Raw genomic sequence first — 27,045 nt, forward strand, 5'->3', positions numbered from 1 at the left:
TCAGTGTTTCTTTTTTGTTTGTTTTCTCTGACCAAAATTCTTTAATGTAATAGCACATTTCTTCCAATTCAGATATTGGTCTCTTTGTACCTCAGTTTTGGCTGATCTAGAAGACAAATGCATTTCTCCTTCAGATGCCTTCTCAGGAAGCCCAAATATAAAATTCAGGAGTGTCACATTTAGGTCAGACTAATCTAAATATACTCTCCCAAGTTTTAAAAAAATCCAACAATTTTCATAGAATGTGCTAAATAGTTAGACAAACAGACACTAATTTATTTCACATATTTTCTAAACTCTAGTTCAAAGAAATCAAAAGAATCAAGACAGTTTACAAAATACATACATATCATAATAAGATAAAAATAAAAGGGGAGGTGAGACTAAATAAAACAAGAGTATACCAGACTTTATTAACTAAAGTGTACATTATAAGGTACATGGACTATCTAGAGATAAACAATAAAGATGGCTTTAGGCTTCCTGGCAATCAGCATCATAAATAAATATAGTAAACAATTTGGTATCTGTAAGATTAAAACAAATCAGCTCTTTAAAAGGAAAATAATTATTTTTGGTGTTGTAATTTAAAAAGAACTTCTTCTTTGTGTCCTCATGTCAAAGATTTGGTGTACTACAGTAAATACAATTAAAAAATATTCCTGTAGGGATTACTATAACGAGTTTCACAGAGTTGGTTCTTTTGCTCCTCAATATAAGCAGTTAAAACAGAAATGCACAATTGGTAAATCAAGTCTATGCAAGGAGTAAAGTTTTTCTGGGACAGTGAAGGAAACACAAAATCAGATGGGCCAAATATACCTCACTAAATGTAACATAAATTTGAAAGTATCTGCAGAAACAGAGGGCAGCATGTTTTAGAAAATCCCACAAAATACTTTTTAAACTAAATTTTTGGTAAGTGTAGTGTGGCAAGGTCATTTAAAATTATACATTCAAGCACTTCTTTTGCTAATTAATGACAGACCCATTAATTAGACTGGCACCATTTTATAAAAGCTAGGCTTAATCAGGACATGTTAGAACAGACACTAATTTCAAGCAATATAACTTCCTAAGGAATCCTCAAGGATAAAGTGGTTGAAAGAAGTACCTGGACCTCTAAGCACTTAAAAGTTATATTTACTAAAAATAATCATTAATAACTATTTGTCTATATATGTGGCTGAAAGATCAAGTATATTACTGAGCAAATTATGTATAAGTAATGGTCCTTTAGCTTAAATAACTAGTCATTCTTTGGGACTTGACATTTGGAACAAGAATTTATTAAAATTTTTCTGACTATAGTCTATAGTAATTCTCTGACTGGTGTTATTTCCCGTGGGTGCTTTAATCTTGAAGCTGTATTTGAAAGAAATAGGTCTTAAAGAGTTTTCCTCAGGAGGTTGTCCTTTTACATTTCTCTCTCTCTCTCTCTCTCTCTCTCTCTCTCTCTCTCTCTCTCTCTCTCACACACATACACACACACACACACACACACACACACACACACACATACACTTGGAATTTATTTAATTCATTTTGGCATAAATCACTGATTTAGGATCCCTCTTTCTCTCCCTGTTCCTTTGACTGAACAGGTTAAACAGGTAAAGTGTAGTAAGTAATCCCTTACTGATGATGCATGCCAGGCTGTCCTTATTTACAACATGAAAAGCTGTGCAAATACACAGACTTTGGAGTCAGACATATTTTTATATAAATCCCAGTGTGTCATTTATTAGCTGAATGACCTGAACATTTTGCTTAAACTCTGAGTCTTACTTTTCTTGCCTAAGAGGAAAATGATATGTACCTATGATAATTAAAAGAGATGCTATCTAGAAAATGCTTGAAATTCCTCAATTAGGAATTTCAGTAGTTTTTTGTTTTATTCTATTCCATTTACCATTACACAAGGCCTCTAGGAAATTATAATTAAATTATCCTAAGAGCCAGATGTGATATTTCTAGGTGTTAATACTTATCTCAGCAACTAGGGTTAGACTCTATCCTTTTAAAAATGCAAAGCCCTTCTATTTGACATGGTACCTGTGGTAGGTAGGCTACCCCTGCCCCCAAGATGTCTATAATCCCCAGAAATTGTGAGTATATGATATTGCATAGAAAGGGGAATTTTGTATTAAGGATTTTGAAACAGAGAGATTATCCTGGATTATCCTGGTGGGCTCAATGTAATCACAAGCATCCTGATAAATAAAAGAGGGAGGCAGGATAGTGAGAGTCAAAGGAGATGTGATGACAGCAGCAGAATCTGGAGTCATGTGATGCTGGCTTTGAAGATGGAAAGAGGAATGCAGGAAGCCTCTAGAAGCTGGAAAATGCAAGCAAATGAATTCTTTCCTAGAGCCTTCAAGAAGGAATAGTACCCTGCTTACCCTGGGCTTTTAGATCAGTGGGAACCATTTTGGACTTCTGACTGCTAGACCTATAATAAATGTATTGTTTTAAGTCATTAAGTTTGGGACAAGTTGTTATAGCAGCAATAGGAAAGTACTATAGTGTCATAATCTGTTTGGAGTCTGAAATGTGGAGGCTAAAAGTATTTATTGCAACTGAGTTGGGCTTGCCTCAGCCTTTTTAGTAGATAGAGCTAGAAAATACCTGAGTTCATATTATACTTCCAGTTCAAATTCAAGACTATAGATTGTTTAGTTGGTCTCTCTTTTCATTTGTATCAACATCTGAGACAGCAGAATTAGAATATAGCATAATTTTTCATTTTGCTTTATCCCATAGTACACACATAACAATCTCAGAAAAAAAATCAAAATCAACATTACTACCAACAATATGACTAATGAAAAGTCAAAATGATTGTTTTTTTGCAATTTTTAAAATCTTTCAATATATCCCACTAGGGATATACAAAATCACTACATTTTAAAGTCACTCAGAATTATGACCCTTAAAAAAACTTTATATTTGCAGGATCAGATAATCATTCTTTCTCTTTATTTACCAATTATAATACTAGTGCCTGCTACATAATTGTCTTGCTTTAGTCTATACTTTAGTCTGTTGAGTTTAATTTAAATATTTGTTATCACTTAACCAAATACAGTTGAGCTTTCTGATACCTAGAAAAGAACTCTACAATCAGCTTCTTTATTGAGACCTAGATTATGATTCTGTATAGAATACCTTGTTTAATACCATTGATAGATTTCTAGTGAGTTAATGTCTGATTTAAAGACTTAGAGGAGGAAGCTGAGGACTGTATCTTCATCTTGTAACCCAAATATTCCACAACTGGATTCTTTTTAATACTCTAAAACTAAAACTAATTTGATTAAGCAGCTTACAAAAACAAGTGCTACCCCATCATCAAGTACCCAAATAGTTGTAGTAACTTTATTACACAGAATTTATTCCATAGTAAAAAGACCAGTTGATTTTTCTTTGCTGATATGTGTAGACAAGATTAGAAGAACATAGGTAATATGTTTAAAGGAAATGGAATATAGGACCATAGTGGATTTTATTATCATGACAAATACACATTAATATGTATTAAAGTAACAGTTTTAGAAAGCAGCAAGTATTGGCATTTGGTTGAAATATGTTCTCAGTTAGATCAGGTCGCTCAAGCTGGCAGAACACAAAGCATTAAGTCACAGTCCAAAGGGTTAGGTCTGCAATTGGCAGGGTTTCAGCAAGAAGCTGAGGTAGAGCTGCCTAGTGACAGCAGGCAGCTGCGCTGAAATACAAAGGTTTGGCAAGGTGTAACCAGCTTTGTCAATTAGGAGAACACAAACTGAAGCCAGAGTAGTCTCACAACAGTGAGACAGTCGAGAGTATATTAGAGCAAAGCCAGAAAAGTGAAGCAAGGTTGAACTAAGGTTTTAAATTCAAGCATCTACTTAGAAACAGCTAGACCATGCAAAGAAAGGATATTTATAAGAGAAGAGACACAAAGGTGAGCTGAACTAAAAGCAAAAAATAAGCCTGGTCTTCAGTATTCTTCTGTTGCAAACAACAGAAATATATTTTGGGCGGTGTAAGCAAAAGATAATTTTAATGATAGACAAGTGGGAGGAGGGTCTCAGAGAACTGACAGAAGCTGGAAGACCTTGTCTAGGCAGAATACAAAATGGTCCAGAGACTGTGTAGTAGAATCATACCCACTGTTCTGTGGAAGAAACTATGTAGTCAAGGTGCTGGTCTTGGGATGTATTTCCATTCTGTGTTTAGTTTCCAAGTTCCTCTGCTCAATATTCAAATGTGGTGGGAGAGAGGAGGGGGGAAAGGGAGAAAGGGAGGGGGTGGGGAGGGAGGGAGGGAGAGAGAGAGAGAGAGAGAGAGAGAGAGAGAGAGAGAGAGAGAGAGAATGAATATGAATGAAAATTAAATTGGCATTGTTTAGACAATGTGTCTCCCATTACTCCTTCCCTACCTTATACCACAGTTATAGAAGGTGGGGCCCCTGGCCAAAGAACAGAGTGAAATGGAGGAAATTCAACTAAAGGAAATCTGAATGCTATCAGGAAAAATAAACAGACACTGGACAGCCCATATCCCACAAATGTCCATATACACTTGATAAATTGGTGATAATAGGGCCTGAAACAAATTCAAATGTCTTGCTTTAGAACTATAAATCCAGTTCTAAGTCTTTAGATTCAAAGCCAGGGAGCAGCTTGAGTTCTAATATTTTCAGCTTCTGATTACCAATCACGTTGGATTGGAAAACAGATTCCTAGTAGTTACAGTATCATAACAACAATTTATTTTACTCTTTTCCAGATACTGTGATAAGCATATTACAAATGTATTATTACATTTAATCTTCCTGATATCAATATGACATAGGTATCACTGCCTCATTTTACAGATGAACTGTTTCACTTTACAGATAAACTACTTAAGAAGTTTGTGCAAAGAAGGAGCATAGATGTACACTGGAAAGTGGTATAATCTTAATTATAGCAGAAGTAGAAAGCAAACTAAAAGGAAGTGATGGTTCTAACTGAAATATCCTCTTGTATCAATTTTAACTTCTGTGGACCTTGTGATTTTGTTCAGTTAGATGTAGAATAGGTGGAAGAATGAACATACCAGAAATTTAGTGGTAAAAATTCCTGTACTTCCTTCTGGTAAAGAGAGGGAAGAAGTTATGACCAACCATGACCACATATGATAGAGACTAAAGAAACATAACTAGACAAAGTGGCTGACTTCCCTGTTTACTGTCCAAAGGGCACATGAAGTTCAGCTATGGCTTAGGCAAGCTTTGGCACTGTTGTCCTATCAAGCACAAGGATATAATAATCCAGTAATCCTGAGTAGTGGATGATGATTGAAGAAGTTTACCAGTTTGAAGGTAATCCATCATTGCAGACCCCATTCAGTGAAGTGGTATCTAATCACAACTAGAACTAGTGAAAACTTTTCCAAATCAAGTTTATATGTTCTCTGCATTGTTTGGCGGTTTGGGAAAGGCTGCAGTTTCAATTAGGAAAGGAAACCAAAGGAGATTTCAGTGCTACAGATTTGGAAACATTAGGGAGACAGATGAGTACAAAGCTTGAAATCTACCTTTAAGAAAGAGCATGTATTTGGCACTTGAAATCTACCTTTAAGAAAGAGCATGTATTTGGCACTTTACATCTTCAGCCAGAGAACTGCATGGTTCCTATAGATGGGAACTGATAAGACTTAGTCACTCAGATTTGGTTCATGAGCTGAGATGAGCTCCTGAGGTGGTTATACAGGAAGACATACTTATGGGAGCAGAAGATAAGGAGACAGAGAATGGATCAGGTACTAGTCAAAATGACTATCTCCAAATTTTAGATTAGTATATTACCCAGAATTCAAAGGATTCTTGAAACCATTAAGAAAAAAAAATAACATCTTTGGCTAACTCTTCCATGTATCATAAAACAACATTCTTTGGATAGCCAATCTTGCTTAAAAGCTGCCAAAATTCAGGTCTGCTAATGGAAAAAAACAAAGAAATTAAATTGCCTAGCTAGAGATTTAGCCACTTTTTTCTTGGCAAGGTATTGTCATACTTTAGTGTTTATAGTTTTTCTCTTTAGAGATTCTTTTTTATTGAAGTTCTTTCTCTTAAGAATGTGTTCTTTCCCTCTATGAGGTTTTAATATTGTCCACAAGTGATCTTCCCTTATTAAAACCCTTCTAATCTTTACTTTCTTTTTTATTTATAGTTGATTAACTCTCTACATGAGAAGTATTCCTTTGAGGAATGTTATGGACTGAATTTTTGTCTTCCCCAATTTTACATTTTTGAACCCTTAAACCCTAATGCAATGCTATGTGGAGATGGGGCTTTGGAGAAGTAATTAGGTTTAGCTGAGATCAGGGGCCCCCAAGATGAGATTAAGGTGAAGCTGAGAAGGATCATTTGTCTCTTTAAGCCCACACACTGAGGAAAGACCATTTGAGGCCATGAGGAGAAAGTTCTCCCCAGAATTTGACCTGACTAGCACCCTGATCTCAAACTTCCATGTTCTAGAACTGTGAGAAAACTAACTTCTATTGTTTAAGCAACTCAGTCTGTTATATTTTGTTATGATAGCCTCTTTTAGTCCATTTTTCATTCATATAATATAATACTGAAGATTAAATAATTTATATAGAAAAGAGGTTTATTCTGGCTCACAGTTCTGGAGGCTGGAACTCTAAGATCAGGTGGCTGAATCTGGTGGGGGCCTTATGGTGCTTCATTTCCATGGCTGAAAGTGGAAAGGCAAGCAAGTATATATGAGGGAGAATGAGGAGTAGACTTGTTTTATAACAACTCATTCTCCACAAGAGAGAACTCGTTCATGCAAGGAAGATATTAATCCATGCATGAGGGCTCTGCCCCCATGACCCAAATACCTCCTGCTAGCTGCCACTTCCCAACCCTGTTACATGAGGAATCAAGGTTCCAAGATATGAACTTTTAGGGGACACACCCGTACTGTGGCACAGTCCAAACAAAGACAAGAAGTCCTAAAACAGGGATTTTATCAAACATTTCTGGAAATCATTATTGTAAAATATAATAAAGCCTCAGAAAATTTTGATTTGTATACATTAATTTTCCACCTACTAAATTCTTAAAATCATTCTTTTAAGGATGACATAAACCAGGGTCTTGACTTTCTAGGTGTACTTATGATTTATCTGAACAAAAGTTTGCTAAGTAATACCTTCCCCCAAACCCAATCAAGCTGCTGTAGGTGACTGGCTTTCTCCCAAAATCCATCCTGTCACTGCCCTTGATTGCAGGTTTGACTTGGGAAGAAGTTACTAAAATATGTTGTTCTCCTCCCAGTCACTGCCTACTGTTACAATGTCTCACTTTGTATCCTTCCTCCTTCTACTTGACCATTTACTTTTTCTTAATTATACCCTTCTTCCAGGTACTTTACCTTAAGTAAAACATTGAAAAAGAAAAAAGATAGTATACTTGGGTAGTGCCTCAGGCCCTACCCTATGTTAACCAGTAAATCACTAAAGTCAGGATTACTATTAAGGTTAAAATATTTGGAAGAAAATGAATGTTTCATCTGTTTTTACTTTGACAAGTTTTAGTAAATATTTTATATTTCATGCTTAAAATCTTAATCAAACTGTCCCATTTCTTTCTTTCTTCCACTAAAAGATTCATTGCTTACAGAGAAGGGGAAATGACCAGCTTTACTTTGCACAAAATCTATATGCCATTCTCTCTCAAACAAAGCAAACCATTTGTAGAACATGAAAAGAAAGCTTCTGTCAAAAGAAAAATCTGACAAATGCAAGCTTCCAGTATGTTATAAAAGACTAAAACAGCATAAACACATAGATTTATGATACAACAGTAATGAAAAATATTAATAGACTATAAATACCTGAAGAGTGGAAATGCCTGGAAACTCGGGATGACACAACACACGAACTATTTAATTTGTGATATAACAGATGAAAAATAATAAATTGCCTGCTTATTTTGAGCCATCATATTAGAAAACAAAGGTTTTTAGTTGAGATGTCTGTGGTTTGACTTTTCCTTCACTGATATAAGCCATTTTCATATTGTCAATTTTTTCTTATAATACAATGAACTTGAAAATTTATTGCTTCCTAGCTAGGTTACTTTCCAATTTTAATCTAGGAGTTTCTAGGCCGAATTTTAACCAAAAATCTTTACTGAAGTATTAAAAAAATACAAACATTTATTCTCATCCATATTTAATTTAAAAATGATTTGAAACTGACCAAATTAATTATGCAAATGTATGAATATGTAACAATGAATCCCACTATTATGTATAATTATAATGTATTGTAAAATAAGTAAAAATATAATACTTGATTGTATATATTTACACTTGCATTTCTTAAACACTTAACAAAACTTAGTGAGGTTTGTATTCTTTATCTAAACTGTTCTTTTTGAGGCAGACAGAATAAAATGGTTTGTTGGGAGCTGAGGACAATAATATTTAAATGTTCATGTATTTGACAATAGAATATCCTGTATTGCAGACACTTCTTATTCATTTAGTGAGATAGGGTTAACTTTATTTTTTGTCTAGTATTGGGTCCTGGAATAGATCAGAAACTTTGGGATATATCATTTGACCAGGCATATTATCATATTATTCCCACATCTGAACATGTATAAATCTGAGCCCCCCCCCCCCCTCCCGTGGTAGGAGCAAGTCCAGGGCCTTGCACATGCTAAGCAAGCACTCTAACACCCAGCAGTCCTCTTGCCTACTTCTAAATCTCTTATACAAAGATGGTGTGTTAAGTACGAAGCAGTGCTCTTATCATTGCTCTTCTACAAGTGGTGATACTAGTCAGTTCTTAACTTTCAGTCTGGGGAAGAATGTGAGGAGACCAGGGTAAAAATTCACGGTTATACTATAAAACATAAAAAACAAACAACAAGAAAAACAACAAAACACCCTGGCATCTTTCCATACATTAACAGTCTAATCAGTTTTTCAAAGGAGGGACAGGAAAGATAAATCCTCAATTATTTTAACATGCATTTGCTTCACTGGAGCCTTTGAGAGAAAGGGGGAGCAAAACATATACACAAAACACAAGCCTTCTGTTATATTGAGTGTATCAAGAGTATAACAATGTTTGATAAACAAATTCACATCTTTAAACATAGCACCAGGCCATGCTTTTGCTTTGCACAGACCATAATGCCTAATTTTTGAAAGAATTTCAAACATATGTGATAGAAAGAGTAACAATTTAGAAAATTATAGTTTTAGAGTTCTCTGCAATGCCTTCTTGATGGGTCAATTTCTATAGGGGCCTTTCACTATGACATATCTCCATTCCAACTACAAAGGAGGAAGGAATGTAATCAGCTCTTTGTATGTGGACAAAGTGGACTGGAAAGTAAAGTGAGAAAACATAAGTTTCAGTTTGTGCTCTATATCTTGATGACTTCTGACAAGACTCTGGGAACTCTAGGTTTATTTGAAAATCACCATAATACCTACCACACTCAATAGTTCAGAGGACTACCTCAATTCACAAAATATCTCCAATTTAGAGACAGCAAATGAGAGGAAATGGAAGCCGCAATTCATTTTTCTAAGCAGCTGAATCCCTAATATGGCACTGGGGTCAGAAAGAAGTAGGAGAAAATGTCAACCCAGTGATGTCATCCTTCATTTCCTGGCCCTAAGATTCTCTGGCATCTAGAGGGCTGTCTCGGCACACCTGAAAAAGCCTTGGTACCTGATTTGGCACAAAGGCGCCCTTAAGGCTTTTTGGCTTGTTCAATTTTTAGTAGGTCTAAACCTTCCAAACCACAGGAGTGCTCACGGTCCGAAGCACAAAAACATACTCGCATCTACTACAGCTCCTCATTCTCGCTACGCACCGCTCCCGCGAAGGTGGAGACAGGGAGTGGTTAAGGTTTTATAAAGCTTGCCAGCCAATGAGTACGCGGCCTCCCTTCCGGTCGGCGATCCGACCAATCCTAGCAGTTCGGTGAAATCTTCGGCTCTACTCGGCTCTATTCGCTGATGCGGGCAGCTCGGGGGGCCGCCACCGCTAGAGAGACGCTTTCCTTTTTAATTTTTTTTTCCATGTGTTCACTTCCGGGTCCGGCGCCGATCCGGATGCTCGAGGCAGAAGGATGTTTGACCTCCGGATAAGTGAGGTGCCGCTGTGCATTCATTCCCGACTGCATCGGTGGCGACAGCAGCGGCCCGGGCGGCGACTCTCCGGCCAGCGGCGGCGGTAGGAAGCACTGGCAGTAGTGCTGAGACCTAGTCCGAGCCGGGCCGAGCTGCCTTACCTCCCTCGCTCGTTCCTTCCCCCCTACCTCGCTCGATCCCTCCCTGCGTGGTTCGCTTTCCTCCTCCGGCCGCCGGCGGGTGTGATGTGCCCTCGCAGCTGCCCCCGTCGCCGCTGACTATCGGAGTGGGGGCGCCGCCCGCTCCCGAGACCGACCCCGCCACTCGCGGCCGCGCCTCTGAGGTAAAGCCCCCTCCGCGGTGCTCGGCTGGCTGGCCCGGCCCGGTTTCAGGCTCGGCACGGCCGCGGGTTCCTGCCTCCCGGGTGGGGCTGAGTGGGCTGGGGTCCTGGGCAGGCTGGGGAGGGCTGCGGCGGGGGCGGTGCCGCGGGCGGGGGCGCGGGAAGAGTAAGCGAGGACCCGGGCGGGCGGCGCGGAGGCGCGGGCCGGAGGGGCCGCGGCCGCGGGATGAGGGTGCCGAGGGGGCCGCGGGCGGCGGGGCCGGGCTAGGTGCAAAAGTTGCCCGAGTGGTGCGGCGCGTGCGGAGACGCCTGGGAGGTGGGCGAGCTGGCTTTAGGTGGAGGCTTCTTTTAGAAGGGGTTTTGAGGAGGTGAATGCAGTCCCCGGTGCTGCTTGCTGTGACCACAGAATTACCTTCGGAATGGGGGCTTTGGATAAGAGGAAGACAAGGATCTGGGGAAGGAGGTGGCAGAGGCCAGCATTCAGTTCGGGGATAAACTTCCCGTGTGGGGGGGGAGTGTTTGTTTTAAAGGAGGGGGCAGGGATTTACCTATTTGATTGAGCTTTCGACTTAGCTCCAAACTTAACCAAGGCATTAGTCAAAAGGCAACAAAATTACTGTTGGTTACTGTTACGGGGCCGGTTTGTTTGTTTATTCCTCATGCACGGGAAGAGGCACACAGAAGAGTCGTTTCTGTGGGTCTACATCCCCACATTTGTTGTCAGCAGTGTGGTGATGGAAATGTGTGTGTGTGTGTGTGTGTGTGTGTGTGTGTGTGTGTGTGCGCGCGCGCGCTTGTGGGGTGGGGGTAGTTAGGCCTGTGTCATGATCATTCCAGTTCTCCCACCTCAGGCTTCAGGAAAGAAGGAAAAGTTAATGGACGAGAGTCAGTCTGTGTGGGAAGACAGCTACTGTTGCTACACTGTGCGAATTAGTTTTAACTCTGTTGTGATGAGTGCCCAGGTTGTTCAGCCAGTGACCCTCTTTAAGTTGGGTAATAATTTATACTTAAAAATGGAAAATGAAAAACCTGCTTATTTTTGATAAATTAAGAAAATAAGTCATTTACTTCTTTTACTCTTGTAATTATTTCTTGTGATTGTTAGTGACTTGATTATAGATAGTAAGAGATATTGCAGGGTTGGGGTTGTGGCTCAGTGGTAGAGAGCTCTTCTAGCATGTGCACCATAAAATATAGGTATTGTGTTCATCTACAACTAAAAAAAAAAATTAAAAAAGGAGATGTTCAACTATAAAATGGAATACTTAATGAAATAAAACCCCCTAATTTTAAAGTCATATGTGTTTCTTTGAAGAATATTGAAGTTTCCCATATATAAATACATCGTGGAAGGAAAATATCACACAAATTATTATAAGAATAATTTAGAATTAGAAAGATGTGAGACTGGTTTAAGAAAACATTTTTCTCTCTCTCTCACACACACACACACACACAATCAGATCTGATATGTGATATTCTCAGTAACTTTTTTCTTTGAATGTGCTTAGTATTTTATATTATTTCCAAACTTTGCTCCAGCTGTTTCCTGAGTTCAGATAAATTATCTTCATATTTTTTGTTATGACCTTTATAGTTTGCACAAAAGATGAAAATTATGTTTATAGACATTGGAAGAAAGATGTTATAAAATACATTGTGTGGTTTTGGCATGGATACTTAACAGAATGTACAGATACTTTTGCTTTAAGTGAGCTTGCATTTCAGGATATGCATCAGGTTGGAGTAGTTTTTATTAGAAGAAGGGAGAGAGATTCGTTTTACTGTTGACATAAATAAGACTTTCTGCAGAGATTTTTGAGAGATTATTTTAGCAATGATTTATTTTGTTCATTGACCTGCTATTTGTCAGCTTAAACATTTATGAATTATGTAATTATTGACATTTTGGTCATCATTCCGTTTGCAAGCAATAACAATATATCAACAAAATCTTCAAAATGAAAGTCATTTATTTTTTCAAATAAAGTACTGGGATTAGAATCAAGGAATAATTTAATTCAACCCTCATCTTTACTACATGTAAGAGTGATGTGTGTGTGTGTGTGTGTGTGTGTGTGTGTGTGTGTGTGAGAGAGAGAGAGAGAGAGAGAGAGAGAGAGAGAGAGAGAGAGAGGAGAGATTTTTGACTGGGGAATTACAATGAATGAATACACTGCATCTGGACCTTAAAATATTTTAAAAGGCAAAATGAGGGGTGGGGGTATTTATTATTCCTTTAGATCAGGAGAGCAGCCTGATCATAGGCATGTGATTGGGTGTTATAAGACCTGTTGAGCTGGACATAAGGTTGCTGTACCAGGAGGTCCTGTGGAAGAGGAAGCTATGAAAATAGGTGGAGATCAGGCCATGGAAGTCCAGAATGCCTTGTATTTAAAAATGAGTCAGTTCAAGGCGTGAATGTTTTGTGAATATGTTCTATACTGATAGTAGTTAGGTCAATAAGGCTATTTAAGTTTAAGGAAAAAAATTATAACAAAATAGTCAACTTGCTATCATTCATACTACTGGAGGAAAGCAGAAATGTGTATGATCTAAAAATTTATGCATTTTTTTTTATATTTCTTTACTTACATTTGTATATGGGTGTGTCTGGTAATCTGATAATTGGTTCTATGTGAAATAAATCCAGATTGTAAAAATGTGACTCAGAAAGAAATGGGAAGCTCTTCAGTTACTCTCGGTGTCCCCTCTGATCCATCCTGCAGTCTCCATGGTGGGAATACACCATTATTCTGTTTTTTGTTTTTTTCTTTTTCATATACACGCCCCGCCTCCTTCCCGGCCCAGTGATAGCTTAATTTTGAAGGGCTTCCAAAATAGTGTATCAGCTGAATAGAGGGAATTCTGAAATATTAACCAGCAAAATATAGGTCATTGGGTAGTTCTAGCACTGTTAGTACATTTGAAAGTGAGATTTATTAGGGATAGAATGAAATGTAAAGAATCTATACAAGAAAACAACTGTAACAGTGGGATGATAAAATGAGAAACTGCCACAGTTCCAGGCAAACATATATGAGGTTTTTAGTCATCTTAAATATAAGATGACCCTAAAATAATTGAACCCCAAACTTAATCATTATCAAAGGAATGCTTAGAAAAATACCACCCTTACAACACCAGTTTCTGAGTTTATTTAGAGTCAGATTCAGAGGAAGTTCTTTGGATTTTCCCTCTTAGCATTAAAAACGGACTTACATTGTAACTGAATTTGTGTTACCTTAAACTTCTCTGAAAAATAGTAACACCTGTTACAATGTGTTTTAAGCCAGGCTTTGTGTTGAGACCATAAATGATACAGTTAAGAGCTCTAAGTTGCATGGTATAACACCCATTTTTGAGAGTAGGAAGTAGTTTTTTAGAATTGAACCTGTTGAAGACCCAGCTTGGGAGTAGCAGAATGAATATTTGAATTCTCTTTTTCTTTCTTTCTTTCCTCCTGACTTTATATCTTAAACTGGTTTGTTTCTGAAGCAGTTGGTACTTTGTGGTATTACTTGATACTGTTAGTATATCTATTGGTTTGTCACAATATAATTTCTTGGAAGTGGTAATTTTGAGGGTATCTGTCTTTTCCTAATTGTAGAGATTCTGTAGTATGGTTCCAGTAACTTAAACTATCTCAAAACATACTCCTATGATAGTCTGTAGAAAAGAACCATACTTGGGATATGTAGAAATCAAGTATATATTATCCACTAATGTGAAGTGACTTTGGAGGGCCTCTAACTACTCAGAAAATATGAAAGGAGAGAGATACAGAATGAGAGAGATACGTGTGGAGGGTAAATCATAGTGGAGGCTGCTTTTTATAGTTCCCTTCTCAAAGTTGGAATCTTAAAATTGTTCATGTTTGAAGTTCCCTCCTATTATGGGACCTAAGGAGGCCACATATTCATTTGTTCTTTATTAAGAGATTGATTATATTTTCTCCTTCCATTCTTTATCATTTTGGAATTCTTACCAATGAACTTAAAGTGTTTGTGCGTTTGGGAGATGAGACATACTTTTTAATCATTTTCTTCCCTAATGATGTATTATATGTTTATAAGTAAATTTAATGAAAATTTATGACTTGATCATGTCCACATTTTTTATAATTCAATGGAATTAAATAAAATCTCATTTTTAAAAAAAATTTTAATGCTTTTTTCCCTCTAGTAATATTAGATTTGAAGCTGAGCTCAAATTTATTGCATTTATTTAGATGACTTAGTGTTATCTGAAAGTATTTTCTTTAGCTGATAGCTACATTTCGGAGTGAGCAGAGGCAGATTATTGAGAGACTGACTCTGCCATTATGTTCTTTATCAAGATTCAGAAGATTCATATGAAGTGCCAAAAATATGATGCTTTTTACATCTTCCTTCATTTCAGAAGTTGCTGATGTATGTGTATTGTTGGAGGGTTGATTGGTAGGTAGAATAACCAAAGACTCATTCATTATAGGAGAAGGTCTCTTAGCTGAACTCTCTTTAACCCATTCATGAGATTAAATGGTACTCATATTTCTCTCTATAGAATTAACTGATTGATGTTGCAAGGTGGCGCATGCCTGTAATCCCAGCGAGTTGGGAGGGTGAGGCAGGAGGATATTGAGTTCAAAGCCAACCTCAGCAATTTATTGAAGCCCTTTCTCTAAGTAAAATATATATAAAAAAGGGCTGGGGATGTTGCTCAGTGGTAAGCACCACTGGGTTCAACCCCCCCTCGTACCAAAAAACAAAACCAAAAACCAAAAAACTGATTGGAGATTATGCTATATTGAGTGGCAGTAAACTACTCTCTGGGTTTGCTCTTTAAAATTTATTCCCGTTAGTTATTATGTATTTATCAAGAATGATTTGTGTTTGTACTCAACAAACTGTTAGTGGCAATTATAATTGATATTATTAAATAGTGTAATGAAACATTGTTCAGCAAACTCTGAAGGTGTTTGTATCAGAATCAATTGGTTGTTTTGAAAACAGGTGAATAGCTAAAATCAACTATAATGAAAATAGGCGAGGGTGACATAATTTTAAATGATTGGGAAAAAGAAAACCAAATAATCTAAAAAGATGCTCCAATAAAATTGCTATTCAAGTATTTTTAAGATGTCTTTTCATATTTAAGAAATGGAAACTGGAAATCACAGGTGATGTACTATGGGTGTGGATTTTGCAAGAAAAGTAAAACAACTTCCATCCAGTAGATTGGTACTTGAAGAGGAGATCTTGGCTCTGTATTATAAGATTACTTTGTGAATGTACCTTATTTTATTTTAGTAGCAATAAAATGTTTAGGGTGTGTAGATTTTTAAAAGACTTCCTTTTAACACTAACTTAAGAACTCTTAGTTAATAATTTATTAAAGAAGTGTCTCCAAAAGTATCATCTTTCTTAGTTTACACTCCTAGTTTACACTTAGAGATTTGTTTATTAGTATCTTCTTTTGAAAAAGTAATACATTCTGTTATTATTGAATCTACCAGAAATTTCTTCCTTAGAGTGAATTATCTGGTTAAGTGATCTGTCTGATTTGCCTATATTTTCTCATATGGTCCCTGATCTGATTTCATATGGTATATCAGCTTTTATACAGCATCAGCATTGGGGAAGAGCCTTTTAATAATTCTGGTATCTCCTTAACCTAGGCAGGGACTTCTGGGGTAAAATTAGTAGAGGAGATTGTTTTTGAAAGAGAAAATGCCATATCTTTGTTATGTATCAGGACAACTAGAGATCTGTGAAAAGCATGCTGGTCTAATAGCTTACAGTAGCTTCCTCCTGATTTGTCTAGCTTAGCCCAAGTGGAAAGGAGAACTCAGAGTTGAAAAAGGAGGTCCAGGATGGGCAAGGAGAGGTATGTGGAACATGCTTTTATCTGGGTTTCACAACACTACAATGGGTGAAATGCAGTAGTTACTAAAATGGAACGTTGAAATAAAGAGGTAGAGTGAGAGGTGAGAGGCTTCAGAGTTGTGGTCTGCCTGTTTTTCTTGGCTCTGCTGTTCTGTCCATTGGATTCTTCCTTAGACTGGCAGCAAGATCCCATTTAGAATCCATTGACCAGAGGAAGGCATAGTGTTTTTCCTCCTATGTCCATCTGTGTCTTTTTTTACTCTCTCTCTCTCTCTCTCTCTCTCTCTCTCTCTCTGTTTTTGCGAAAGTGAGGAAATCTTCTGCAGAAGCCTACCAGTATAATTTTCCCCTTTATATTTTATTGACCAGTTATGACAAGGGAGATAGGCTTGTTTCTACTAATCAGGATATATCCCCTGTAATTGGTGATGTTGTCACATTTCCCTGAATTACATGGTAGAGGGAGGATATTTTAAAAATAGTGAGAAGGAATAATGTGGGAGAAATGGATGTTAGGTAATCAATAGTGACCATTATATCTATTTGTTTTGAAAATAAATAATGCATATGAATGCACTTTGAACTCTAAAGTGTTGTATTGATATAATGGATGAAAGGTAACTGGTAGAAAGCTAATTCCGTATTGGTATCTTAAATATGCTCAGGTCTGAATATTTTCAGAGCTAAAAACAGTGCTAGCTTTTTAATAGACTTTAAGTCAATAAAATAGATTATCTAAATTGTAGGATTATATATTCCCCCTCCCCGGAATTCATAAATTATTTTAATTTAAAATAAAAGTTTGTAGATATAAACTTGTTTCATTTTTTTCAGAGTTGCTATCTGCCCTCCTTGTTGAAAAATTGCCCACATCTTTGATCTCATTAGATTACTTTGTTCCTCATACAAAGTGAGGAACAACAAGTATATTGAGGAAATGAGAGGTTGTCTTCAGATAAATTTGAAATTAAGGAGTCTCAGTAAGATAGGAAAGGATGGTTTTTATCTATTTTGAGAGCCCCAAAATTTAGTAGAGGATTCAGGAGGCATACGAGGAACACAGAATTTTGGAATTGAGGTGAATCGTAGGAAGGTTGAATGAAATGCTCAAGTAACACATTTGATTATTAGAACTCTTGCATGCTAATTGCTAGTGTAGTGTACTTTCTGATCAAGAAGTGGGAGTCCATAAAAGTATTCCTGTCTCCATTGCAAATTTGCTCAGAATCATGGGCTCCTACATAAATCAGTTGGCCAACCAATTTTAGTACAGATACCTGTGTTCTCAGGCTTAGAAAATATTGAGCTAGAGCTAGAGTTTTTTTTTTTTTCTTTTTTTTTCTTTCAAAGAGAAACAAGCAAACAGATTTTCATCTCCCCTCAAGTAGAGAACAACAATAACAACATAGAGAAACACACACTAAATAATCTCAAATCTGATCTTGGCAATTCATACATTTGAATCAATTGGGGTATAATTTCTTATTTTTCTGATTGTACAGATTGCAGAATCACATTGGTCATACAGTCACCATATACATACAGCAATCATAATATCTATTCTGCTGCCAAGATCATTGTAATGTCATGTGTAGCTAATAAAAATAAATAAATAAATAAAACTAAAGTAAAAAAACCCTCAAATCTGACCTGCTTTAATGAAATGGCAAAAGCAGAATGAGCTAAGACCAATTTTTATATTTTTACTTTAAAGAAAATTATCTTGAACATTCTTTTACCTTCAACATATGTAAAGGAAAGAAATATATACATGCATATATATATGTGTGTATGGTTATAAATATATAGAGTAAATCCATTTTCTGGAAGAATATTTATGTTAATGATAGTATTTTTAAATGGGGAGATTTGGGATGATTTGTTGCTTTCAAACTTTTTGTGTCTCTCTGTATTTGGATTTTCAGCTATGCTTATACATTTTTTTCTACTATCAGAAAAAATAATAATGTAGATTTTTTGAGGAAAGAAAATAGATTCTCAGTGGGGGTATGTTTTCTACCAAATTACACTATAACATATAATTTGCCTTCACTGAATAATACGTTGAATAAAATGCTCATTTAATGCACTGATACTTTGTAATTTTATTTATTCTGAAAATTGAATATATTAAAATTATTTACCTTAAAGTTTTAGATTGAAATAGGTTGTGTGATACTTTTGGGTACAAGTGTACTTTATAAAAGTAGTGAATTTCTGAATATTTTGAAATTATAAGTTGTGTTTTTTTTTCTTTTAAACTTACTTGGTTTTGACTTCAGGTAGTACTCAAAGGAGTGTATTAGAATGTGATATATTAGAGTTAAGATTATATTCAGAATTTCCTTTGGTAAAAGGGAAGTGAAAAAAAATTTTCTCCCCTGATACCCAGTCTATGTCATGTTTATTTTCTATTTCTGTGAAATACTTATTCTAGCAATGAATAATGTACTTTCAAGTAGTAGGCAAATATGTAATGTAATGGAGAAAAACAGATAATTCATGGTATTCTGTTAGTTTTATGATGTGCAAATATATGGCTATGGTATTTTACTTTATTACAAAAGTAGCCTGGCATCATTTTGGAAATGAAACTGGTAGGTATCAGTTGTTGGTGACATTAAAAAAAACTGATAAGTAAATGTAAATTTTTATAAAAATTTTATTTTTTTACATATATTACAAGGATTGGAAAACAGTAAGACTTACCTCACCCCAAAAATGTAAATCTTAAAGATGTGGAATCTTGTGATACCAATTTTCATTGAAGAAATTGGTAGATTACTTATTGATTTCTTTTTCTGCCATATTAGTGCCAGGACATATTATAGCTAATATATCTTTATATAATTGAGATTCTACAAATGTCTGTGGTTAATAAAGTATCAAAATATAATCAATTCTTTAAAATTATTTGAATATTTTCTGATCATCAATTAAATGTTGATTAGCTGGAATTTGTATTGTGTATTTGTTTATTATCATATGCTTTGCTATTTATCTTAATAGGTTATTATTAGTGAGGGTTGTGTTCTGAAGACTGAAGAAAAAAATCCTGAGTATTTGGGAATGCGAATATCAAATAAATAAAAATGAACTTTACTATATGGATTAATTTAAAAATTTCCAATCAAAATATGGTGTGTGTGTATGTGTATGTATGTACAGGTATATGTATATACATATATATATGCTTGTGACAGCAAGGAATTGAAGAAAATGGGCAGTTTTAAAGATAGCCATTGCAGTCTTGTGTATGGGCTTGGGAATGCCAACACTTTCTTAATAGAAAAGAGAAAGGTTTGAGAGATGGTGGAACCTACTCATGCTAATTTATATTTGAATCTGGGGATAGGGCCAGCACATTGGTAAATTTTAAGATTTCTGGAAATTATTACAGTTTACAGCAGGGTTGAAAATTACTGATTACTGATTTCTTCTCTCTATATACAACTTGTAGCTATTTTTTCTTTCTTTTAAAAAAGACTTCCTTTTATTTTTAAGCCATCTTTTAAAACTGGGATGAGGTGTAAAGGTGACAGAAAAATGCATGTAGTAGCTAGAGGACTAGGGTAAGAAGTGACATTTCTCATAGTTATTTATTTATTTTTTTTAACTTTGAATCCTTAGTGAGGCTGCTATTTTCATTGTACATTATCAATTTTTGGTAGGCATAGTTTGACCATTTCTAAGGTTTGGAAAGTTTGCTAAAAGGAAATTTTTTTAAGAATAAATCAAAGCATTGGGCTGGGGATGTGGCTCAAGCGGTAATGTGCTGGCCTGGCATGCGTGGAGCGCTGGGTTTGATCCTCAGCACCACATAAAAATAAACTAACGATGTTGTGTCCACTGAAAAACTAAAAAATAAGTATTAAAAAGTTCTCTCTCTTTAAAAAAAAATAAATAAATCAAGGCATCAATTCGGTGCCCCTGAAAATATTGAGACCTAAGTAATAAAAACTTATCTTTAAAGTTACTCTAAATTACAAGGAAGCAAGAATTTTTTGCTAATTAAAAGTTATTTATTTTAAGCTCTGTGTCATATTTAGTGATTCAGTTGAATTTTGTTTTTCATGAAACATCAGGACAGAGGAAACTTTAATTGTTATTTACTAGAATTGCACTTCTGCTTTACTTTTTTTATACCATTGTTGGTGAGGACCTGTCTCTTTTTTTCTTCAGTGGAAATATTTTACTTCAGAAATAGTATATTGTGTTGCTTATTGTATATTGTCTATATTATGTATAGTCAGTAAATGTATACATATAAATACACCATGATAATAGAGTTTTGTAGGTTTATTTTGACATTTATGACAAATCGAGATCTTTTTGTGACTCATTTGGTGCTGTTTCCTGGGTCAGGAACATCCCTACCAGTTATAGCATTTTTCCTCTGACAAAATGGGAGCAAGCCATTTTATGATTAATTCAATATGTTCAATTCAACTTAAGAAATATTTTTTGAATGGTGGCAAATTCGGATTTGGGAGTTCTACAGATTGCAAGGGTTAGCTTTCTGAAAGTTTCCTGAGAAGAAACTTGTGGTTTATAAATTTAACTTTATGTAAGATTTAGAGAACATGTTATTAATGAACCTGTGGAAAACTTTTAGATTATTTTGAGTTTACCAAAACAGCACAATAAAATCAGCACATGATAAAAATAATGAGTTCTATTCTACAGGACCATAATTTCTTATTAATAATCCTAGCATCCAGATTTTTTGGTATACTTGACACAAATCAATTTTTTTCCATGAAATCTATTCTGAACTGTTGTCTTGCTTTCATGTATTTGTAGGTTTTACTGCAAAAATACCAAATTTTGATTATAATGCATTGTCCCAGACTTCTCTGTTTCATCCCAGCCTTCACTGAGTATATACTCATACTACCATCTATCAAAAATCCCCAGACTTTCTGAATTCCAAGACATGTTTGACTGTAAAAACTTTGGGAAACTGTGTACTTGTATTAATTTGCATGTACCCCTCAATAGAAACTACTTAGCATCTTACTTCTCTGTGACAATTTTAATAAGATGCTAGTAATTTTGTTTGTTTTCTTGTAATTATATACATATCAAGAGGCATTTTACTTTAATCTGTGTTAGTTTCTTTAACAGTTATTGAAAGCTTTTCCATTTCTTTCCTGACATTAAGTTGTTAGCACTGAATTTGTGGGCCCCACTGTGGTCTCAGAAGCACAGTGTAATTAGGATGTTTAAGATGGAAAATGTTTCAGGTAATTTTGGCATAACTGAGTATTCTTCAGATGCTGTCTTTAGTCCTTCAGTTATATAATTTTCTCTCTGTACATGCTACAGCACCTGCAGGGAACTCCCCCCCCCCCCCCCCCCCCCCGCCTTTTTAAAACATATCTTGGCTTCCCCACCCCCCTTTTAATAACAGAAAGAAGCAGGGGCGTGGTTGTAGTGCTTCTTTTTTAGTTTCTGTGAACTTCCTTATTTTGTTTTTAAGACTTCTTTGCAAAAATCTTTACACCTATTCTTCTGGCTTTTTTTTTTTTTTTTCCATTTTAAGCTTTTAGTTCCTATTTGCTTTCCAATACGTTCCACCCCTGCCCCCACCCTTTTCTCTCCTTCTCTACCCCAATAGTATTGCTCAAGAAAAGAAACTTCAAATTATGGTATTCTGTATCAGAAAAATTTCCAGTTTATTGGAAAGGTAACAGAAATAAGTCTGCCTTGAAATTCTATTTAGTGCATATTATACTTATGGCTGGTTTAAACCATATGATTAATGTCAGGGATTGTGCTTGTCTTGTTTGCTATTTGTATTTTCTGTGTTTAGCATGTGGTAGGCCTTCAGTGGTCATGTATTTGTTGGATGAATGGATTAATTATTTCATCTTTTTTATTAGGAGAATTTAAATATGGAAGAACTTTGATTAAATGCCTTCTGAGGCACCAAGTTCCTTCCAAACCAGTTTAGTTTGCATTGTCACAATTGTATGAGACAGATCTCAAGCAAGTAAATTGACCCCAATTTAAATGAAATAATAAATACAAGAATCTGACTTAAGATATTTAGGCTTAAAAGTAGAAACATTTTTATAGACAAATGTTAAATGGCAGAAGTTGAAATTAAATGCATATTGGCTAGTCAGAAAATCTAGTTAAAGGAAATATTCATTTTTTTGAGCAATTCCATTAATAATGATTTTGTCCTTTTTTTTTAAAGAGAGAGTGAGAGAGGAGAGAGAGTGAGAGAGAGAGAGAGAATTTTTAATATTTATTTTTTAGTTCTCGGCGGACACAACATCTTTGTTGGTATGTGGTGCTGAGGATCGAACCCGGGCCGCACGCATGCCAGGCGAGCTCGCTACCGCTTGAGCCACATCCCCAGCCCATGATTTTGTTTTTAAGATTTTTATATTGGCTTTTTTCTTAGTTCTGCTTTTAAGTTTACACACACTAAAATTCACTCTTCCCATAATCCAGATACAAAACAGCTCCATCACCATTCCCCTGAATTCCCTTAGGCTTTGTATTCAAATCCTACTCCTACTCCTACTCCTACTCCTACTCCTAGTTCCTAAAGACCACTGATCTGTTTTTCTTGCTATAATTTTGTCTCTGCCAGAAATGAGTCTGCCCTGAAATTCTGCTTAGTGCACAGTATACTTATGGCTAGTTTAAACCATATGATTAATGTCAATGTGTGTAGCCCTATGAATCTGACTTCTTTTAAATAATGTAAAACTTTTGAGATTCATCCATATAATGCATGTGTCAGTCAGTCTCTTTATTGTTGAGTAATATTCCATTGTGTGGATGTATCTCAGAATGTTTTTCCCATCACTGTTTAAGCACTTGTTTCCAGTTTGTGGTGATTCCAAATAAAACTAGGTTTTGGTGAGCTTAAGTTTTCATTTCTCTTGGATAAATTCCTAGAATTGGAGTTGTTGGGGCATATGTCAAGTGTATGTTTAACTCTGAGAGTTTGTTAGGTTGTATACTTGCAATATCATGACAATAACATAATTGTAAATATAATATTTTTATTGGTGTAGATTTGTTAGAGAATGACTTAGGGGAGCCTTATTTTTCAGTGAATGCAATCCTCAGTATATATATGCAATCCTCAGGATATATATAGAGCTGTTCTTTCTTGTTCAAGTAATATAGCTATGATCTCCATGGAAAAAACTATGCTGTTAACCCTAGGGAGGTTTAAGGTGTCTCTGGATTTATTCTCTATCTCTGTCTTCAGGCTATCACACTTTAGAGAAATATGCTCTTGATTTAGGCTGGGCAGAAGGAAATCTTATCTCTGAAGAAGCAGTTGTACTTTCTATTTGTTTCTGTCACTTGTTGCACATTTCATTCTAGAATTTTATAGTTGTTAACTTGATTGTAATTGAAAATCTTTTATACTAAGTCTATTCTGTGATGAGAACTGACAATATTAGCTTTGTAATTAAAGTACCTAAACATGAATACCCTTCTACGAACCTTGTAAATTTGTGACCTTTGCCTATACTGGGATATTATTTGTAGTTATATATTATAAGTGAGCTTAGTTAGGCATAAGTTATAATGCTGTGAGGTGTTTTTCAACAGAACCATACATAAAACAATGAATTATGTATTGATTGGTTTATGAAAATCTTGTGACCAAAGAGGCTGGCAGGAACCTAAACTTGTATTTTTCCTAGGAGCAGTGGTTCAGTGTTTGATTTTTCTGTTTGTAATGCCTTTATAGAAGATAACTACTGTGAATCAGCTGTTTTTGATCAGCTGAGGAACAGAAGAATATCATTTTTAATTTACCTAAAAGTGTACTTCAAAGGTTGTGGGGTCATGGTGGTACTTAGCTCAGTAAGAGTCTTGATGAGATTTTTTTTGATGAGAGTCTCCTGCCCCAAACCAGGGATTGAACATAGGGGTGTTTAACCACTGAGCCAAAGCCACAGTCCTTTTAATTTTTAATTTTTTATTTTGTGATGGTCTTGTGAAGTTTCTTAGGGTCTCACTAAGTTGCTGAGACTGGCTTTTAACTTATGGTCCTCCTGCTTCAACCTTCCGAGCTGCTGGGATTATAGGCATGTGCCACTGCACCCAGCTAGATGAGATCTCTTTGAGGGCAAGTTCACTGCTGTATTTCTACCAAATATGCCTATTTCTAGTGCATGGTTAATACTCAGTAAATATTTGTATTTAGTGAATGAAAGTTATGCCCCCAAATGATCATGATTTTCCCTGGTGGCTTTCAGCTTATATTATTATTATTATTATTATTATTAGTAGTAGTAGTAGTAGTAGTAGTAGTAGTAGTAGTACTGGGGATTGAACCTTGGGCTTTGCCCATGCTAGGAAGGTACTTTACCACTGAGCTACGTCCCAGTCCTTTAAAAAAATATTTTGAGACAGAATCTTGCTAAATTGCCCAGGTTAATCTGAAACTTGTTATGCTCTTGCTTCAGACTCCCATGTAGCTGGGATAACAGGCATGCACCACCATATAAGTTTTTTTTTTTTTAATCATTGCTGTGATTAGGGTTTGCAGTCCAGTTGTGATTATAGACAGTGAGATGATTTGCTCATATCAGTTGGTTTGGTGACTATTTTAATAATACAAATTTGGGGCTTGATTATTCCTGTCAGTCTTCTTCTTTATTTTTATTTTTTATTTTTGTACTGGAGATTGAACCCAGTGGTGCTTTCCCTTTTTATTTTTTGTTTTGAGACAGGGTCATGCTAAGTTTTTTAGGGCATTGTTAAGTTGCCCAGGCTGGCTTTGAACTTGGGATCCTCTGTCTCAGCCTCCCAAGCCACGTCTCTGGGATTATAGGCATGCATCATTGAGTCTGGCTGATTCTTGTCATTCTTAGGCGGGCAGGAGGCGAAGGTGATCTGTGTTTCTCTAGGTGAACATATAATAAATACTTAGGATCCTGGCATTCTTACACTAAGTATTCTGTCTCTTTCCATCTCTTGAGACACATGAACTGTGATACAGGTATGAGTGTATAAATTCACTTATGAAATTGAAAATAGAAGACACAAAAGACATTTTGAAGACTTATAAACAATCATTTTCTAGTATATTAATTAGCTTTCTCTTACTGTAATGAAATATCTGAGGCTGGGTACTTTTATAAAGAAGAGATGTTTATTTAGCTTACAGTTCTGGAAGTTCAATTGCATGGTGTCAACAGGAGCTTGGCCTTGGTGAGGACTTCATGGCTGATGACAACATGGGATACACATATGTGAAAGGGAAAGGTCACATAGTGAGCCAAGAAGTCACTCTCCTGAGAACTAACTTGACCTTTTCCAACCCCTAATGACCTAAAGACCTTCTTACTCAGACTTATCTCTTAAAGTCCTCTGAATATTTTCACACTGGGCATCAAAATTCTAACACATACACCCCCTGGGGGGCACACTTAAACCATAACTAAATCTTAGCACTTAAACCATACCTAACCTTTCTAGTTACTAGAAATAATCAGACCTGGATAATTAGAATAATAATTTCATTAGACTTACAGTAATATTTATATTTATTGAGGAAATTTAGGTTTTAATAAAGTTTCTCATTGAAAAATAACCTTAATTGTAACTAACAGTATGTTTTGATACTCCTACATTTTATAGTAGCTCTAACCATGGAACCATGTTTTGACCCAAACCTATAGAAATGTATTTTGCATTGTGACCAGTGATACACATACCTTCATTTAAAGAACTGAAAATCCCATTAAACATGACTTATCTTTATTACATATGTGTACTGTTTTCTTTTCTGTTAGATACTGTGTCATTTAAAAAACCGTTGCTTAGGACCCATTAAATTGTTATAATGAGTTCTGATCCAGTTTGGAGAATACTAATAGAATTGGGTGTTAAAAATTTAAAGGCTAGAAATTTCTGGATCTTGATAGGAATGTCCAGGGACATTGCTGGCATTCAGTTTCAAAAATATAAACTGTTGTAGATGATAGTTGCTAAATCTTTCTGAGATAAAGAAAGCTTTAGTATGTAATTACAGAAATTGATCTTTATTTTGACATTACAGTTAATGATTTAGCTTTTAAAAATAAGTGTTTATTCTTTTCTTAGACAACCACAGTTGAGCTAATGCCAGAAACCAGTAATTGGGACACTTGCTGCTAATAGAAGCATGTGATGTAAGGGCTAGCCATCACATCACAAATATCCTTACTCATCTAAATTTTGGAGAAGCCTGAAGACATGTATTGTAATATAATTTTTATGAGACTGAATAAAGCATTTGACATACTGAATGAGACATTTTATGTACTAAATATGGAGTTTTTCATTTGAGATAATAAAACTGAGGGGAATCAACACTGTGACGAGTAACATTTGAATGTAAAATTTGATTTTTAAAATTTTATTTGTTGCAATTTTGCATCTGCAAAAAATATTGAATAATATGCTAAACATGAAGTTACCCGTAGAAAATTTTAATGCTTAATGTGCAGGTACATGTAACAGTTTTCTATTTATTCCAACAGTATTTTGGAAGCTAGGTCTTGGTGTTTTTCTTATGAGGTAGAACATACTAGACTGACTTACCTAGATGTAGATTTTTACTATACTAGTTTCAGCCTTAAGGAGATCATTTGGCTCTGTAAAGTCCTAAATTATTGGATCATGCAGATTGGAGAATCTGATTTTCTGTTTTCTGTTTTGAAGATTCATCAGTGGT

The 27,045-nt window shown here is 35.6% G+C and overlaps 1 protein-coding gene across 3 annotated transcripts in view; it reads left to right on the top strand.

The window, feature by feature from the left end:
- The first annotated feature begins 8,753 nt into the window (after positions 1 to 8,753).
- The window catches only part of CSNK1G3 (casein kinase 1 gamma 3), a 115,813-nt gene continuing 97,521 nt past the window's right edge, over positions 8,754 to 27,045 (top strand). For 2 of the 3 annotated variants that reach the window (XM_081310818.1, XM_081310820.1), the window contains exon 1: positions 10,337 to 10,476. The gene's annotated coding sequence lies outside the window, so the exon portion shown is untranslated. Of the gene's footprint in view, positions 10,237 to 10,336; positions 10,477 to 27,045 lie in introns of those variants that run through there. The other variant, XM_081310819.1, reaches the window with a different exon arrangement.

The sequence above is a fragment of the Spermophilus citellus genome (assembly GCF_964194105.1).
Source record: "Spermophilus citellus genome assembly, chromosome: 1".
Classification (NCBI taxonomy): Eukaryota; Metazoa; Chordata; class Mammalia; order Rodentia; family Sciuridae; genus Spermophilus; species Spermophilus citellus.